The following is a 19134-nucleotide window of genomic DNA, read 5'->3' on the forward strand; positions in this document are numbered from 1 at the left end:
AGAATAGAGCCTATGCAAAGTATCATTCACAAAGAAAATTCAATAAAACCCAAATTACTTGACATACGAACAAGCAGGAAAATCTAACCTATATTCAAGAGAAAATTTGACCCAAGTGATGCAATTAGCCTACAATGGTGTTAAAACAGTTATTACAAATATGTTTAAGGAAGCAAAAAGGAAAATCCAATATAAACAAGAAACAGATCAGCAGGGTCTTGTGGGACACTAACAAAAGAGCACAGGTTTGTATTATTAAAGCTTCAGGAGGCGAAGAAAGAGAGAAAAATGTAGGAAAGAAAGAAATGAAAATTTCCCACTTTGGATGAAAGACCAATGTTCAGACTTAAGAAGCCCAGAAAAACCCAAAGAGGGTATGTGCAAAGAAAGCTGCATCCAGGGGCACCTAGGTGGCTCAGCGATTGAGGGTGTGTCTGCCTTTGGCTGGGGGCATGATCCCGGTTTGGGGATTGAGTCCCACATTGGGCTCTCTGTGAGGAACCTGCTTCTCCCTCTGTCTATGTCTCTGCTTCTCTCTGTGTTTCTCAGCAATAAATAAAATATTTAAAAAAAAAAGCTATATCCAGGTGCACACCGTCAAACTGCTGAAAACCAAATAAAATATAAGGAAACATTTTTATTTTTATTTTTATTTATTTTTTATTTTTTTTTAGGAAACATTTTTAAAAGAAGAAAAAAACTCAACACATTCCATACAGGAAATAAGAATCAATGTTTTATTAAGAAACCATGGAGGACAGGGGACAGTAATGAGCTGCGGAGGGGAAGGAGGGCTGACAAATGTGAACCCAGAATTCTATATCCGGGCCATAGGTCTTTACAAAAATAAATTTAAAGACTTACAAATAAAGACACAATTGTCAATATTTGTCCCAGCAAACTAAAAATACAAAAAAAAAAAAAAATCCAAACAAATTTCTCCAGGTAAATGATATCAGAAAATCAAATATCCAGAAGAAATGAAGAGCACCAGAAATTGTTAATATAAAAGACTATTTTTCTCTTAATGTTTTAAAAATATATGACTGTTTAAAGTAAAAATTCTAACCCTTCACTGTGGGATTTTTAAAATAAAATATGTAAATGTAATACACATGACATGACAATTATAGCATAATGTCAGGGAGGGATTAAATGGCAATATACAGTTTCAAGGTTCTTATATCTTATATAAAATGTTATAATACTAACCCCAAACAATAACTCTAAGAAAAATTAAGAATATACTGTAATCCCTAGAAAAGCAGAAAATAAAGAAAAAACAATAGATAAATGCAAGTGGAATTCTGAAATCATTTTGGAACATTTAATCCCAAAGAAGGCAAGAACAGAGGAACAAAACACAGAAGGGACAAATAAAAAACAAATACTAAATGGTGCCTGAATCTAATTGTAGCAAGGATTGCATTTAATGCTAATGGATGAATTATACTGAATAAAAAGCAAAAATAGCCAGAATCGATTAAAAAAAAAAAAAAGGCAAGATCTAATTCTATGCTGTCTTTAAGAGATTCACATTAAATATAAAGGCACAGACTGAAAGTAAAGGAAGGAAAAGTTATACCATGCAAACGGTAAGCATAAGATTCAAGTGTTTAAATAAATAACAAAGACTTCAAGGCAAAGATACAAAGAGATCACTGACAAAGGGTCAATTCATCAGGATGAAAGCATAAGGGTCATAAATGTGTATGCACCTAATAGAGCTTCAAAAAAAAAACTGACAGAACTGGACAACTGCACAATCACAATAATAGATCTAGACCCTTCTAAAATCATTAAAGACATAGAAGGTCTCAAACAGATTTTCATTTAAAAAACTGTAACTGCAGGAATGCCTTGGTGGCTCAGCGGTTGAGCGTCTGCCTTCCACTCAGGGTGAGATCCCGGGGTCCAGGGATCAAGTCCTGCATCAGGCTCCCTGAGAGGAGCCTGCTTCTCCCTCTGCCTATGTCTCTGCCTCTGTGTGTCTCTCATGAATAAATAAATAAAATATTTAAAACAAACAAACAAAAAAACCCTATAACTGCAGGATATCTTTTTCTTTCCAGGACGGAATGTTCACCAAGAAAGATCATATACTGCGTTATAAAACTAGTCTAGTAAATGTGAACGGATGGATGATTGTGATTCACCATAGTTCATATCCTGGGTTTCCTGGCTCATCTGACTCTTATAACACTAACTCTTAAGTCCTCAAAGAGCCATCGCCTTTTAGAATTTGTGACCGGATTTTTGGCTAAATGACTGTAGTCACAGGCAATGCAACAGCTCTAGGCAAGCCCAAGTCTCCAGGGCTCCACCAATCAAACCTCTGGCATGCTTCTTAAATGCATGGAAAGAGATTACACAAAGACAAGAATGAATAAGGAAGTGAGCAGGAAAACAAGATGGCTAGTAATGAGACCAAGTAATGATATACTGTTCTTTCATAAAGCATATTTAATTGTTTAATTAACAATTTCTTGGTAACCTGATCAAAGACAAACATTGTGTTAATGTCAACTTAGAAAAAAATCAGGAGATGATTTTGTATGATTAATTCGGGAGGAAACAAAGAATATAGCAATGAATATGACAGACATAGCAACTTTAGCATTTTAAAGCACAATGCTATTTTTGTTTACTTTTTATTTTCATATAATTATAGAATCCCATTAAGTGCACAGATAGCAGAGAGGTCCCATGTAGCCTTTATCCAGGTTATATACCTATTGTACAATATCAAAAGCAGGAAATTGACATTAGGTTAAGTTTGGGTTTAGCTCTGTGTTATTTTATCATATGTACTCACTACCGTACATCAAGATACAGAACTATTTGATCATTCAAGGATTTCCCTCATGCCATGCTTGTTAGAATCAAACCTATCTCCCTTCAAACCAATATCCTTAACCCTCAAACCAATATCCTTAACCCTAAGCAGCCACTAATCAGTTCTCCAACTCTATAATTTTGACATTTCAAGAATACTATATAAATGGAATCACAGAGTATGACATGAAGCACAACAGTATTTTGAGGCAAGTTAGTAATGTGGAAAAAAGTCGTTATGATTCGCAATATTTAGGATAGGCTAAAGAGGAGGGAGATTGGATTCAGAAGCTACTATAGAAGCAAAATATGAGCAACTATCAGTGGAGAGGTATGTAACTGGTGGGGGTGCGTGGAGAAGGCAGGAACAAACGGCAGATGTTGGAGTTCAGCCAAGAGACCAGCTTTGGAAATCATGGCCCTGAATCAAATGCCAAGAATTAGAAGATAAAATAAGCATGCCAGTGATGCTTCAGATAAGCAGGGGGAAATACACACTACAACTTCAATGAATTTATTTTCCCACAAGTCATCCCGTTAGACGATGGAACAATACTGTGTAGAAATGAAATTATTGATGATCAAGGCAACCCTTCATCTGGCAGTACTATGTGACAGAAGCCTGGGATCTTGCCAGAGATTACACTCAGTACTAAGCTGAATTGATTCCCAACACCCTACCATCTCAACCAATAGGAGTTGGCTTCATATCTTACCCAAATGAATGTCTAAATACAAAAGGAAGCCTTAATACGTTCCTATGTCTATCTCCAATTAGGGAGCCTGATGTAGTCAGAGCCACACAAACAGAGATCAAATTCCAGCTTTGAGCCTTACTAGCTGAGTGGCATAAGAAAAGTTACCTCAGCGCACTCAGCTTCAATCTCTTTTCAGTAAAATGGGAGAATCCAGATCTACAGTATAGCCTGCTGTGATGAGTTAATGGTTTAACAGGTGTAAGGTCCCCAGAACACCACCAGACTCAGAGCAGCAGGTGCCTAGTAATTCTAGTCAGCTTCCAACAGAAGCAATGAGAATTTACAAAATTGACATTTTACAGGAATAAATGTTTTTTGGGGGACTCAATTTACTCAAAATCACAATATAATACATTTATCAGAGACCAAAACTAACACTGATTTTATTTTATGATTGTATTATCCTCATGATATTAGGAGACATTTCCATGTTCATGATCATACCTAATTTTTCAAATACAAAATAGAAAGCAAAAGCCTTACAAAAATGACTCATCAGGTCCTGTGCTATATAGCATTTTCTTGGTAGTACACCAGAAGGAAAATCACCAGGGCTGTAAAATCCAAATCAGTTTCACTCTGTGGCTTACAGAGTTCTTAGGGAAACAATCTAGTACAAGCAGACATGGATGATTAAGCTAAAGGACTTAATAGGCAGGGCTGGGGGCGGGGAGAGGCAAAGAAGCAAGCTTCAATAGATATAGGAGAAAGGTTAGCATGTACTGTACATACTAAAGCAGGCAAAATTATCATGAGGAAGTGAACAAGAAAGAAGGTGAACTGGAGAAGGAATAGAAACCTGGAGCAAACTCCGAATTCTAATTCAGGAAACAATGCCTTCAAACTTTTAGACTAGGCTAAATGACAATTCTACTGAGGTGCTTTGTCAGAGGAACTCGGTCGGTCACTGTGTGTTTGGTATATACTGCATGTACTGCATAGTACTGGGTTCTTAATATACACATTTAAGATCAGAATCTATAAATCACTTCTATAACCTCAATCATTTCTTAAATACAAATGGCTGCTTCCAGCTCTTATTCTTCAGAAAACAACTGACCCTATCAAAGATCTCTGTCCACTGCCAAGAGCCTCTGAAGGAGATCCTGGGGCGGGGACTCAGGTGTTCACTACCTACCTAATTCTGTACTTTGTTTCTATATTTGTTTGCTCCTGTAATTAAAAAGCATTCCTAAGGTCATTCTTATACCTACACTCACCACTCACTCCATTACCATCTTATTTCTTCTAAAATGCCTGCGAAGAATTATGAACAGGTAGGAGTTTAGATCTAGTTCCAGAGTTCACAAATCTAAGAAAATTCTTTAAGAATAGTAGGGAGCTGAGGAAAACAGGCAGTTTTGAAATAATAGGGGACTCAGATCTGAAGATGAAATCGTTTTAGATTTAGACCTCTTGGAGATACTGGATTCAGTAGCTGTATTTTACAAGTGAGCCCCAAAATGTTTCTTACCTCAAACTCAAGACTGCTGGGTTCTGAGCTCATATTTTTTCATCTACATCTGGGGGGTTTGACAGAGCAAGCAAAACCCAGTATTTCATTGTGTCTTATACTCTCTAAAACAATTTATCTGATAAACCAATCCTTATGGATCTTTCCTTTCCCAATTAGGTCACTTTTAAAATTTACATGAGAAAAAGCAAAATGCAGAAACCAACAAAAAATTGCAGATCTTGGCCAGCAGTCCTCCACCTTAGCTACAGTGCTTATGAGTATAGGCCTTAACTCTGTATGTTCTCTTGCAAGACAACAGCTTAGACCTGAGGATATCTGTTCCCTCCCCCTTCCCAGGCTCCCTGGGAACTTACCAGAAGAAAATTCACTCTGGTACCTCCTCCTCAACATTCAGTGGTACAAGGTGAAAAAAGACACTGTCTGGCTATCCATCTCCACAACCAACTCTTGCATCTCAAGCTAGAAGGTGACTTGGCACGCTAGAAGCTCACAATTGCTATTTTGATGCCTTTGATGCCATTTACTTCCCAAAATATTCTTTATCACTTTATCATTTTTATCCTCCATAAACATTTTCTAAATGCCCAGGTCAACCAGCAATAGCACCCTCATCATTTACCATGATCAGCTACCAATTATTTTGTCATTTATCCAGGATTAGGAACTTCTAGGGCACTCTCTTCCTCTTTACTTAAAAATCCTCACATCACCCACATCCATATGGACAACGCTAAGCTACATATGGTTCCATGACCTCATCTTCCCTTAATTTTAGCTCACCAAATTCATGGCTACACCTTGGACCTTGGCTTGAAGCATAATTGCTCTCCTAAAATCTCAACCCAGCGTCCCACTTTTTACCACAATTTTTAACTTTTCAGCCCTCACTCCTTTATTCCTACTGACACCCACCAATCCTCCATGCTTTCTTTGTGCTCTGTATAGTCTACCTTTCAGCTTCATTTCCTTCTTTATGTGACTGAAGAGACCTAACTGCTCTCTCCTCACCATTTCAACTCCTTCATCTTGTACCCCTATTTTGCCCACAGACTACCTACCAGAACTAGAACCACCAAACCATAGATAAGTCAAGTCTGGCATTCTCAACTCCCTACATCTGGACTCTGAATGCTGCTGGAGAGGAGAGTGGAACCAAGGCATCTTGGAACCACTGCAGTCATGTGGTAACCCACGGCAGTTCTGCACAACTTTGCTCAGTAAGCCCTCATACTCCTTTCTGTGTCTTGTTCCTGGTACCTTTTTCAAACCTTCACAACTTTCTAACTTACCTTGCCGTTTCAACTAACCACATTGAGATAAAATAGATTGTTATATGGCTACTCCTTCTAGGGATTTTCTCATTTATTTCTCCCTCCAACCACCTATAAGCTAATACTTTTCTCCTTGTACCCAAAAAGATGGAAATGTCTGTTCTTTCATTTAAGACTAATCCATCTATTTGATTTATAGATGCTATAAATGAAGGCTCCATTTGGGACCTTGTCCTACAATTTGGAATTAATAAAAAAATTTCTAATTATGGAAGTGTGAAAAGATTTACTCACAAAGATATTGTTAGGATTATTAAAATGAAGAAGTAGCCAGAAAAGCAAAAATGCCAATAGTAGGATTATATAAACTATTATATATACACATGTAACACCAGGCAACTGTGAAAAAGTAATATAAAATAATATTGTAATTAGATAAGTGTTTCTGATACATTAAGGTACATGTGAAAATTCAGACAGCTGCAACATATTTTCATTAAAAATATGTAAATATTGACTACAAATATTTAATAGAAGGGTGCCTTGAAAAATAATGACAAATTTCAACATTTGTTATCTCTTGTTTATTGGGTAAAAGAGAACTTTTATTTTTTGTATCTATTTTTTCCGATCTTTATGAAGGCATAAAATAAAAAGGAGGAAAACTAATAATGTTTAAGCTCTCTCCTTACCTTGTAACCTTTTCTATTTATCACTCCACTTTCCTTCTTAAAATCAAGTTTTTGCAAAAAAGTTATCTAAGCCTTTTTTACTACCTGCCCACATGCATGTGCATATTCCAACCTGGCTTCTACCAGGTTGAGTAGCCCACCAAAATTCTGCTTCTTCACAATAGCAGTTTTTTTTTTTCCTACTCCTTTTCTTACACAAATTCTCAGATGCATTTAATAAAAACAAAGACATTATGAAACCCCCCCTTTCTTGGCTCTTGACTTTTGATATTTCACATTTCATGCTGTTTTCATATTTCAATGCTTTCCAGTTATGCTGACTGCTCTATTTTTTTCACATGAGTAATCTCAATTGTATCCATGAGTCTCCTACCAGCCATGAGCACAAGGCTCAAAATTCCCGAACTCCAAACCAAGTAGGCAGCTTTTTCTGCTCCCCACATTTCAGTAGGATATTCTTCAAGCAACTTAAACCCAACTCATACAAAACAGAACTCATTGCCTTCTTTACATTAATTTTCAACTCAACAAATTAAATGCCAAGAAATTTGGGGCAAATGATAGCAGCACCTGCTGTTAGGAACTGTGATCTACTTTTTATTTGACCATATCAGTGCAAGACACTTGGCCACTTTCTTAAATAGGGAAATTCTTTCTTTCTTTCTTTCTTTCTTTCTTTCTTTCTTTCTTTTCTTTTTTCTTTCTTTCTTTTCTTTTTCTTTCCTTTCCTTTCTTTCTTTCTTTTTCTTTCTTTCTTTTCCTTCCTTCCTTCCTTCCTTCCTTCCTTCCTTCCTTCCTTCCTTCCTTCCTTCCTTCCTTCTTTTTCTTCTTTTATTCACAAGGGACACCCCAGAGAGAGGCAGAGACATAGGCAGAGGGAAAAGTAGGCTCGATCTCAGGACCCCAGGATCACAACCTCAGCCAAAAGCAAACGCTCAACCACTGAGCCATCCAGGTACCCCCTGGAGCAGGGAAATTCTGATTTAGTTTATTTGAAGGGAGGGACCTGGAGTGTGCATTTCTAAAAAGCACCCCAAGTGATTCTGATGAAGATAAGCTCTAGACCTTGTTTCCAAAAAAAGATAGATACTGATTCAACAAAATTCATACTAATTCTTTAGCATGTCTTGCAAGGCTCTTCACGATCTGACCCCTGACTATTGGACCAGCCAAAACCCTGCCAAATACCCAGAGCCTGAACTTCTAACAACTTCAAGTTCTACCATTTCTAAAACAGGTCTTTTTATTCACACAAAGGAAAATGGCCCCAGACTCTGGATGTGAAATCTGGCTTCTCATGACTATGGGCTAGGTAAGTAACTACCACTCTTTGAACTCAGTTTTGTATTTGCAGTTTTCTCCTAAGCTTGCTATGAGGAGTAAACAGGTTAGTACATGTAGAACACTTTGAAGAAAAAAAAGAAACAAAGTACACCAAAGTTTTCAATAAACATTAGCTGCTTCATTAATAAATATCATTATTATTACTCTTACACATAGACTTAGTTTTCTAGAACACTCTCCTCTCCCTTCGAGACTCAGTCTTAAGGACAACTTCCTTATGAAACTTCTCCAACAACCCAGGCAGACTTGGGTGCTTCTTCCCTTATGTCCCCCTTCATCTCTAGACTGAAAGTACAGACAAAACCTTTTCATCCTCAGATTCCCAGGGCTTTGACACAGTAACCTATCACTCAAAAAATAGTTTCTGAATAAATGAGCAAATCATATCTTTTCCCAAAATTACTGGATGATATACCATGACAGCTCTTGACGGAATACATATTACTTCAGCAAGTGCTGAAATGATGAAAATCAGCAAATGTTGGTTGGTACCCAAAAGTCCCCCTGTGACTCCATACACTATGCATGTAAGTGTCGGGCTCTTACATCACATCCTCTTCGCAGGCTTTTTGTGATATACAGAACAGAGTGGGTTCCAAATGTCCAGATCATATGTATTCTCTGTATTTCTCATTTTCAAATCTACATACTGAAGGTGATTCTTGCATAATTGCCAGTCTTGACAGCATGAGCTGAAATTCAATGACACAATGTAGGGGAAGATCTCGGAGATGCTCCAAAAAATGGAAGCATCACAGTTTCAATATAAACAAGTAGAAATGTTTGCATTTCAAACTGATCATTAGTTTACTAGTTTACTTGTCAGGAGAGCATTATATAGGAAAGTCCTTACTTAACCTATCTTGAAATCTATCTTTACTCCTATCTTGAAAGTATAGAAGGAATGTCAGTTCTCCTACTAGACACAACAGGGAAGTGGTACAGAAAATGTTTGAGCAGGGATTTGTTTCGACATCTTGTATTCCATGCCAGGAGCATGTAGGCTTTAGACAAGGCCTCTAATGACAACCATGTATATACACTTGCCCTGCCCTTCTTATACAGAACTCAACATCAAGACATGAGGACTAGGCTCTCATTGTAGAAGAAAAGACATGTTTTTTTCCTGCCAATGAAATAAACTGTTGATAGAGGAGAATTTATATTACCCTTTACAAAGGTAAAAGGGTGAAGATGTTTGCCCAAACAAACATTAAGTTACTCAATACATATGTTTCTACTTTCAAAGCTTATTTTGATAATTTTTAAAGTTATAGGCTCAGTAAGTGATGTAAGATGATTAAAGTAATGGTGTTCATTTGTGTAAGTTTTAGGGAATTGACTGAGTCAGCAACTTCATGCTTAAATATTATACTAAAGGTCAAATGCTTAGAATTTTAAGTAAACCATCTTCTCAACAGAGATGAACTTAAAGGACCTAAGTCCAGCTTTGATTAGTAACCCAGATGCATGCTTTATTTAGGATATTAATATGCCATATGTTATGAGCAAAATTTTTCTTTTATATTGCTTAGTCAAAGGAAAGAGCCAACTGCATATTTAAACAAAGTTCTGTTTCTAATTCTTTCATTATAACCAAAAAAACAAAAGGGAGGTCACAAATGCAATTTCAACAAGACCTGAATAGTGGATAGAACATGCCAAGTCACCAACATTAAATTAATTATATATAAATATTACTTTCATATTTCCTCCCCAAAGTTTAATGTCTGGACTTTTCTCCTTTGCTTGATTTGCAACTAATTCAACACTCTTTTTGGTAAGTATTTTTGATAAATATTCATTAAAATGAAGATGTCTTTACCTTCACTGTTTTAAATCTAAGTTCAAGTTATAAATGGTTATGAAAAGTTTAAAGCTGCTACAACACGCCAGGACTGGAAATATGATAAAATAATTCTAAAAATGAAGTAAAGCTTTGTTGAGGCAAGAAAACATGTTTTAAGAAAATACTATAAATACTCAGAGATAACTGCAATAAATACTAATAAGATATTATCTCGGCAACCTTCTCAGATACTTAAGATACATAAGATACATAAGATCAGTTCTTTCCAAGAAAATTTCTTATGGATATCAAGCACAATGCTTAATACCACCTGAAGACCCTGCAGGATCTAGTCTATCTACTTGTCTCAACCCCAACTTGTCCTGTGTTCTCTCTGGGTTCCAACAAAAAGGACCTCTTCACTTCAACATGCCAGGTTCCCACTCTGAAATGCCCTCCCTTCTTCTCACTCCTTGCTTTGTTAATTCATTCTCATTCTTCAGCTCTAAACTCAAATGTCACCTCCTAGGCAGAAACTTTGTGATCAGCCCTCCAGACTTCAGACAAATCTTACCACGTGTAGTTTTACACTCATTTGCATGACACTAACATCTGCTTCCCCCGCTAAATCTAGAACATTGGAAGGCACTTCACTTTTCTTCACTTTAACCTCCCAGAAACTACCATATACCTAGTATGTAGTAGGAATACTGTTAACTAATTATGGAATGAATATTTATTAGTAAGTGGATAAATCCTTTGACCTTCCAACTTGGAATAAACTTCCTCACAAAATTATTTAACAACTATGATTTAGCTTATAGCCTGAAGAGCACAGACTTCAGAATATGTCTCCACAAGCCATGTGAGCCTGAGAAAAAGAATTGGCTAACCTCCTTCTGCTTATTTGTGAAGTGAGATAACATCTACTTCCTGGTATTGTCCAGAGGATTACAGGGATGATGATAAGCCTAAGAAAGCAGCTTGTGTAATGAGAGGAGGCAATCGATGAACATATTTCTCTCTCCCTCCCCTTTCCCATAGCTCAACCAGGAGAAGATACAAAATAATTCTGCAGTGGACCTCTTCACTATCCATTTTCCATGGATTTTCAGGAAGAGAATTCTTCTCCCAGGGAGAAAATTGCTGAGCAAATGTAAGTTTCTGCTGGTAGACTTCTAACACCTATGGTAAACAGAGAAAGGTAAAGCCTAGAAAATTTCAGAGGTGGACTCAGAGCCCTGATCAAATTAAACCTAAATCTCCTTATCAATGAACTTTTCAAGGAACAAATAACTTTCCTTTTGTTGTTTGTGTTTTTAAGATTTTATCTATTTATGTATTTTAGAGAGAGTGTTTGAGTAGGGAGAGGAGCAGAAGGAGAGAGACAGGCAGACTCCAAGCTATGAGTGAAGAAGCCTGACATGGGGCTCAATCCCAGGATCCTAAGCCAAAATCAAGAGTCGAACACTCAACCAGCTGAACCACTCAGACGCCCCCCTTTTGCTGTTTTAAGTCAGCCTAAAATATATCTTTTTGTTACAACCAAAATCATCCTAACTTGTACACAGACCTAGTAAGCCGCTTGAGATGTTTTTATGTGAACATCTACAAGCTATTAAAACTAATAGACACAAAAAAACAAACAAAACAAAACAAAACAAAACAAAAACTAATAGACATATAGCCTTCATTTAATTTTATGATTTTTGTTACAAAGTATATACTTGAGTGATTTACTTAGGATCTTGAGTAATATTCATACATTTACAGAACTTGTGACCTAAAAACAATTGTAATAAATTAGATACTACACAACAAAAGTTGCAAGTTCACAGGTCTTATGATTTTTTCTGTTTGTCAAAGATAAGGTTATCTTCTTTAGGTTATATTTTTTTCCTCCTAGTTAAATGATTTTTTTAGTCCTTCATAGGATAGGCATTTGTTTCGTTATTTTGTTTCAATATGTATATATGTATATAAAGTTGGATTTGGAAAACTAGTCCTAGCCACTGCTCTTCATGTTTGTTTCTGGACTACACCCTTTTGGGAAGTCAGCAACTCAACAAAAGAGTGGGAATACTTTTAGCCTAGAACAGTATTTCTAAGTGCTTACTACAATCAATTAGCCTTTCACTCTTCATTAAGCTTTTGAAAAATGATTTGTTCTCACAAGATTAATGTGGAAAGTATAATTATTTGAAAACAAGGGAACTGTATTTAAATCTGACATATTTTGACCACAGAGTTAATTGATTACTAGATATTCAATTAACAAATGCAATTCATTCTTAAGCCAGTGAATATGTAACTAAAAGATAGCCTCAAAGTAACAAATATATAACACAAAAAGAGCTAGGCAAATATGTTTTAGCAAAGGAAAGGTGGCAGTTTAACAAAGTAGTTACAAGTATAATACCAATTGTGAAAATATGTGTAAACTAAACACTAAACTTGATTTTTCCTGTGGAAGAAGAATTCATAGGGTAGACTCTGCTGACCCCTAGATCCAATGAAACAGGAATTACAGAAGACTGAATTAATGGATGAGTACCTTTTTTCTAATGGATGTATGAGGAAGACTTTCATCCTTTTTTTTTTTCCCCCTTTTAAGCTATACCTAACTTTCAATTTGGTAGACACTGGTTTTTCAAACTGAAACAAAACATTTTTATAGAGCATCTGATTCTCACTGATCGCTCCAGAACTTAAAAACTAAGGAGTGTCCTTACTTTTCATGACCATATAGTTATTTTCATAGGTTCAATAAGAATTTACCCTCTCTTTTTATCAGAGTATTACTGGACAAATCAATTGTGTAACCAAAGCTACCCCTAGAATCATATTTGAAAATTATTTTCATTTAATCAAGGATGACAACTACTGAGGGACAAGGATTGACTTTACATGTGTAAGTTATGCTTACAAATCTCCCCCAAGAAAACTGGCCTGAAACCTGGCTGATAGGCTCCCAAAGTGACAAGACAGTGAGAAAGGTCTCTTTCAATGAGGACCAGAATCTTAGCAAATATTAGACGCCTCAACCAGACAGAAATTTACCCAATAACACAGGTACTAAAAGATGAAATGTGTTGGAGAGTTTCTTGGTTTGTTTTCCTAGCCTTAGAGGAGTAAAAAATAGGCTTTTAAGAATCCAATCCAAAGTTTTTAATAAAAATTTCTGGAGAGAAATTAATTCTATCAATCACCTCAACGGCTTATAGTTCCAAAACTCAAGGAGGCCTCTATGGCCAATTAGTATTCTTGTTGCAGCTTTTTTTCTTATGAAGAATTGCCTTTGTAAATTACTTATGATTCTAAGAAAAACTGTCAAAAAATGAGCAAAAAAGATACTGAATGTCTTCCACTGAAACACTGGACCCTGCAGAGATTCTCTGATCGTAAAGGAGCTTCTGATTAGTTCAGCTATTTTTATACCCTGCAAGGTCAAAAGCTAAGTTGTAGAAAACAACAACAACAAAACAAAAAAACCCAAACAAACCACAACAAGGGATCATAATGCAAATTATTCCTGTTCATGGCATTGCGACTGATTTTTTTTTTTTCAGTAAAGAATAAATATCTCGGTAAGTTATATCTGTACCACCAATTCTTATTTGAACCATCTTTAGTATGCAAACATAAGCAAAAAAGCTCTGGAGTTGACAAATGAATGTCTTTCCATTCTGAAATGTAGGTGATAAATGATTACGTTTATAAATTCAATAGACTTCACTTAAAATATTTCTGGGTTGTAAGAAAGTTAGAGGTAACTAAAAGGTTCACAAGTAGAGATTGATTAAATAAATAATGGTATACCTATTACGAAGGTCTGCAGACACTTAAGGGGATATAAAACTGTAATCTAATAATACTGTGACTTCGTTTTTATTAAAAATTTGGATTTACATATCTTTATTAAAATATGTATTTACTGTTGTATAGGGCTTTTTGCTGGGAGTGGAGAAGGGTATAAGGGTATGCTTCCTGGGGAGATTTTTGGATCACTTATGGTTGTTATTGCTGACAGTGTTTGCTTTCTTTTCTTCCAAATTCTTCTGGAATAAATATTTTAATATTAAATGTACCTCCAGAGAAAAACTACTAGAATTAATTTAAAAATTGTATTTCACAAGCCACATAAGCATATATTCAATAAAATGGGGGAAACACCTCTATGTCTCCTGGCTAAATCCTATACATCTATCAGGAATCAGAATTTTTACTTTTCAAGAGCCCTCCCCCTCAGCTTTACCTCTCACTGTCCAATCTGATGCAGATAAGATTAAGACCCCTTACTAAGCACTGTCATAGGGCCCTTTATGAACCCCTCTTAAAACTTTTCATAACTATAAGTGGGGTCAATATCAAATCAATGCTTTTTTCCCCCACTAGATCTAATTTCTCTCCATATCTTATTCACTGCTGTGCCTCAGATATTCAATATATATGCATATTGCATCCTAAGGGGTGCTCAAAAAATATATATAGCTTCCTTGCCATGTACACTGAGTGACTCTTAAAATGTGGTAGAGTAAGAAGTAGTTTATGTCTTACCAAAGATAACTTAAATCCAATTAACTAAAGTCTCTTTGTAAGTCTGATTTTAGGAGAAATGAATAACACTTGCCTTTCCCTCATGGAATAGATTTTTTACATATGTAATATTTTAAGGGATATTATTTGGTCTGTAATGTGTCTGTATGAAGCAAATCATTGTAATGGAATTTTATTGTACTGTATAATGTCGTGAAGTGAGAACAAAGGAGTCACATTGTGTTTATACGTTATATGCAGAGGGTTCAAGGACATTCATCTTTAATTCAACATGCTCAAAATCATGAAAATATTACATTTGATATTTGCAACATTGATTACAAAATCTGAACAAACAGTAAAGGGTACTCAAAGGTCTTGAAATTTCAATATTTGCAGGCCATGCAAATATGTTTAAATAAATTACAGAAAATATTCTGTTGAGATAGCTCCCTAGGAACCAAACAAATGTACACTGAATCCTATTATAGCACCACCACATGAGAGAGGCAATGATCAATTTGGCTTATAAAAATGTTCTTCCAAAAAATAAAAAATAAAAAAATAAAAATGTTCTTCCAGTCACTTCAAATCCTTCTGTTCATGATTAATTTCTATTATAGTGATACATTATGGTGATACTAATGATAATAAGGCTCTAGAATATAGATTTGTCTAACACTTGGTTCTGCATATATAATCTTGTTAGAGTCTGGATTTAGGGTGGGCATAAATATCACACTGTTTCAGCTTCCTTTTCTAGGCAGTGCATGGTTCAATCTGTGTCTTTGGCATCCTTGATTTTGGCACTATGAATTTCACTGAAGAAAATGGGAAAACTCTAGCACCCATGGAAAGTCACTTCTCTAATTTCTAAAAATAGGCAAATCTCTTAGTTTCAGATAAGTCAATGAAGAAATTCTTCAGGTTACAGAGAAAAACAGAACGAGAGAGAGTGAGCATTAACGGTTTTTTTTTTTTTTTTTTCAGTTAATCTGAGAAAGAAAATATATACTAACATCCTGGGAACATGTGCAATTTGGTTGAGAATTACACATTTCTAAAGACATGAAATAGGAAAAAAATCAATTTTATATAATTCTATGTAACAGTAAACACATTACTGACAGATTGCAAATTGTTTAAAACAATTGTGTGATCTTCAGCAACAATTCACTTCTATGCTATCATATACAAGCTGAATATGTAAGAATCATCACTTTAACCATCTAGTGACAACCCAAAGCAAATGAAAAACTGGATATTCCTACAGCATCAATAAGGTCTTTTCTTCTCTTTTTCCTCTTTCTTTTTCTTAAGAGGGCCAGTAAGAAGGAAAATAATAAAATTTCTGTCATGAGATTTCCCAATCCCCATTTCTACCCTCAAGAAATCCTTTATAAATTATTATGAATTTCACATATACCAATTGAAAAAAAAAAAAGATAAATACCCAAATGAGATCTTAAATAAAACTTCCATTAAAAAAGATAAAGTTCAATGTTAAAAGCCTTTATATCACTCTTATCTATATTTTTACATTTAATACCATCATATCATACATTCCCTCAAGACTTTCTGAACGCTTCCGAAATTACTTTTCATAACATGATACACTTAAGTTTATTTTTTTCATTAGAAACTCTTCTAATAGTTAATATACAGAGTGTGAGGAAAGTAGGGAAATGCTCCAAATGGGACAGGGTCATTTAAGGAAAACTTCTGGAGGTTATGTGTATTTATACTTGAGAACACACTAGAAATTGAGGAGTACTACAGATGAACAAGTTGGAGAAATAAATCTGTAGGGAACTGTAGGGAATGTGACAAGTAGGACAAGTAACCATGTTGAATATTAAAATGAAGCCTCACATGATGAGAGATGGACAATGATAGTAAAGATATTAGACTCCACCATAGATATTGACAAAATACCTTTTTTGGTATAACAGATTGTGAGGTTGTGTGTAACTAACTGATAAGTCATTTTCTAAATTATTTAACCACCATTATGTCTATCTTTGAATATAGTGTAATTAAAATTTAAATATAAATACTATTAAAGCTTAATATAATCTTTCAAAAATTCACTTATTATAAAGTATTAAATTAAAGTCAATCAGGGAATCCTTTAAAAGCTTTTAAGATAAAGTCAATCAATCAGGGAATCATTTAAAAGCTTTTAAAAAACTATTTCAAGATTAGAAAGACTTTTCAAGCAAAAGAAAATGTTTTTTTTTTCATAAAGTATTGACATTAGCAATTTGAATTTTTAGTTTTTTTCTTAATCAAGCTGCCCACCAAAGAGTCTAATAGACACCATCTGTGATATCAGAGACAAGTTTTCTGTCAATTTTAAATCAGTCTTCTATGACCGTAAGTCACAGGATACAAAAGCACTGTTATGTGTGACTTATTCAGTTTCATTCCTATAGTTACCAAAAAAGAAAGAAGATACTATCTGCTGAGTAAAAACTATTGTATGTCGCTTGCATTTATCATTTAAAAAAACGATTTTTACTACTTTGTCTTCCAAAGCCAAATTACTCAACAATATACTGAACATTTCCAAAGCATCCTTTAATTAGTTTTTATGCAAATATCAGTCTGCATATCAACTATTTCTATTCAGAATTTCTTTTAAACATGTTTAGCAAAACGGTATAAAACCCTATTTGTATTTATAGCAAGCACAAAACTGGTTTTAAAAATTACAAGTACTATGCACTAACTTTTATGGATAAGTACTATGTATGGCATGTTTTGTGTTTGTTAAGATTCTCTCCCATATTGTATGTAGTTTATTTCTCCAAAGTCTAGTTCCAGTTTTTTTAGGGGCAAGCGCTAAATTATTGTCTCTTTATCACATGATTTCCACTGCCAGTAACAATGAGAAACCAAAATTCTTACGCTCACATGCTAATAATCTCATGGGAAAATCAAGATGCTAAGGATCAGAGTCTCCTATCTGAAACCCCAGTGGCCACGTATATTCTGAAATTCAGAATTTTCCATATTTTGGAAAGGTAATAGAGTGCACATCTTACACCTTATCAAAAACAATAATATATCTAGAGACAGGCATGACCGTTCCCACTATAAATAAACTCATGTCCGTTCAGATCAGTTTGTGAATGGGCCAAATTTAATAACTTTGTTTCAATTTTCAGAGTTTTTTGGATTTAGAAATTCTGGATAATAAGTTGTATATAATAAGAAATTCTGGATAATAAGTTGTATATATATTACAAATATATATACACACAAAATTGTGTATATTTTAACTTTTAATATTTGAAAGGATAACTCATGAGGCCACATTCTGTAATTAAGCAAATACACAACTGATTATAAGAAATCTATACCTAAGCATTGAGTCCTATACTAATAATGTCTGTATCTAAAAAGAAAAGGGAGAGAGAGAAATAAAATAATTGCAGGAGATAATGAACATTTCCCATCACAGTAAGATTAGATAAATATATCTTCACAATGGAAAGAACAAAAAGCTGTCTAGTGATCCTTTATTCAGAGTTCAACAAACACATCTTCTTCAGCATATAAATAAATTTAAGAACTCTACCGGACTTCCTGGATTTACATGAGCCACACCTGTACAAGCAAAGGCACAATGCTGTGATTTTTCTGGTTTACATTTTCATTTGACTCGAGTCCAACACACAAACATGCTCATTCTTTTGCGCAGAAGAACAAAAGAGAAATCAATTGAAAAAAAATTCAAAATGGCAAAGACTTTGTTTTAATTTCATTCTCTAAAGGCCAAAGGATAAAAGTCTTGAGAGGTGGGAAAGGTACAGCAAATATACATAGTATGATCTTGATTTCACTAGCAGAGTGAAACAGAAGAACCTAATGCACACTCTCACTGTCCAGATGAAGAAACAAATTTATAGGGATTCCTTTATTTCCATGTGGAACCAGAAGCAGAGCTAGATTTTCTGACTTTTTCCACTGAGTCATTTTGCCTCTTGTGATCTTATAAAGTGTACTTTGTTATGGCAAGAAATTTCTGATTATTTTGTGACAAGATTCTAATCTTTCTTCCTCAAAATATTTCTGAAGATAGAAGCCACAGAGAAAAGTTACTGTCCCAAAAGAAGTCAAAGCCACCAGGCATCCCTTCTTGCACAGAATACAAGCTTCTCTTGTAATTAATATGCTTAAGTTTATATAGTTATTTCTTCATCTGTTCTACTTCACCTTTGATCATTATTAACAAAAGAACTGATTCACATTCTAAAAGTATAGCTTTGTTTTCAAAGGAAGACCCTGAGACTACAACAAAAATATCTTGATGATTTTTGGCATTGAATAAATATTCCATCAGTTAAAGTACTGGTTAAATAATCAGCACACAAACTCAGTTCTGTCCTATCAGCTTTTTAAGAAATAAAAATAGGTCTGACATTTA

The 19134-nt window shown here is 34.8% G+C and overlaps 1 protein-coding gene across 7 annotated transcripts in view; it reads right to left on the reverse strand.

Annotated features, from left to right (window-relative positions):
- PARP8 (poly(ADP-ribose) polymerase family member 8) overlaps positions 1–19134 on the reverse strand; it is a 172598-nt gene that overhangs the window by 82968 nt on the left and 70496 nt on the right. The gene's annotated exons all lie outside the window — the stretch shown is intronic.

This window comes from Canis lupus, chromosome 4, assembly GCF_011100685.1.
Source record: "Canis lupus familiaris isolate Mischka breed German Shepherd chromosome 4, alternate assembly UU_Cfam_GSD_1.0, whole genome shotgun sequence".
Lineage (NCBI taxonomy): Eukaryota > Metazoa > Chordata > Mammalia > Carnivora > Canidae > Canis > Canis lupus.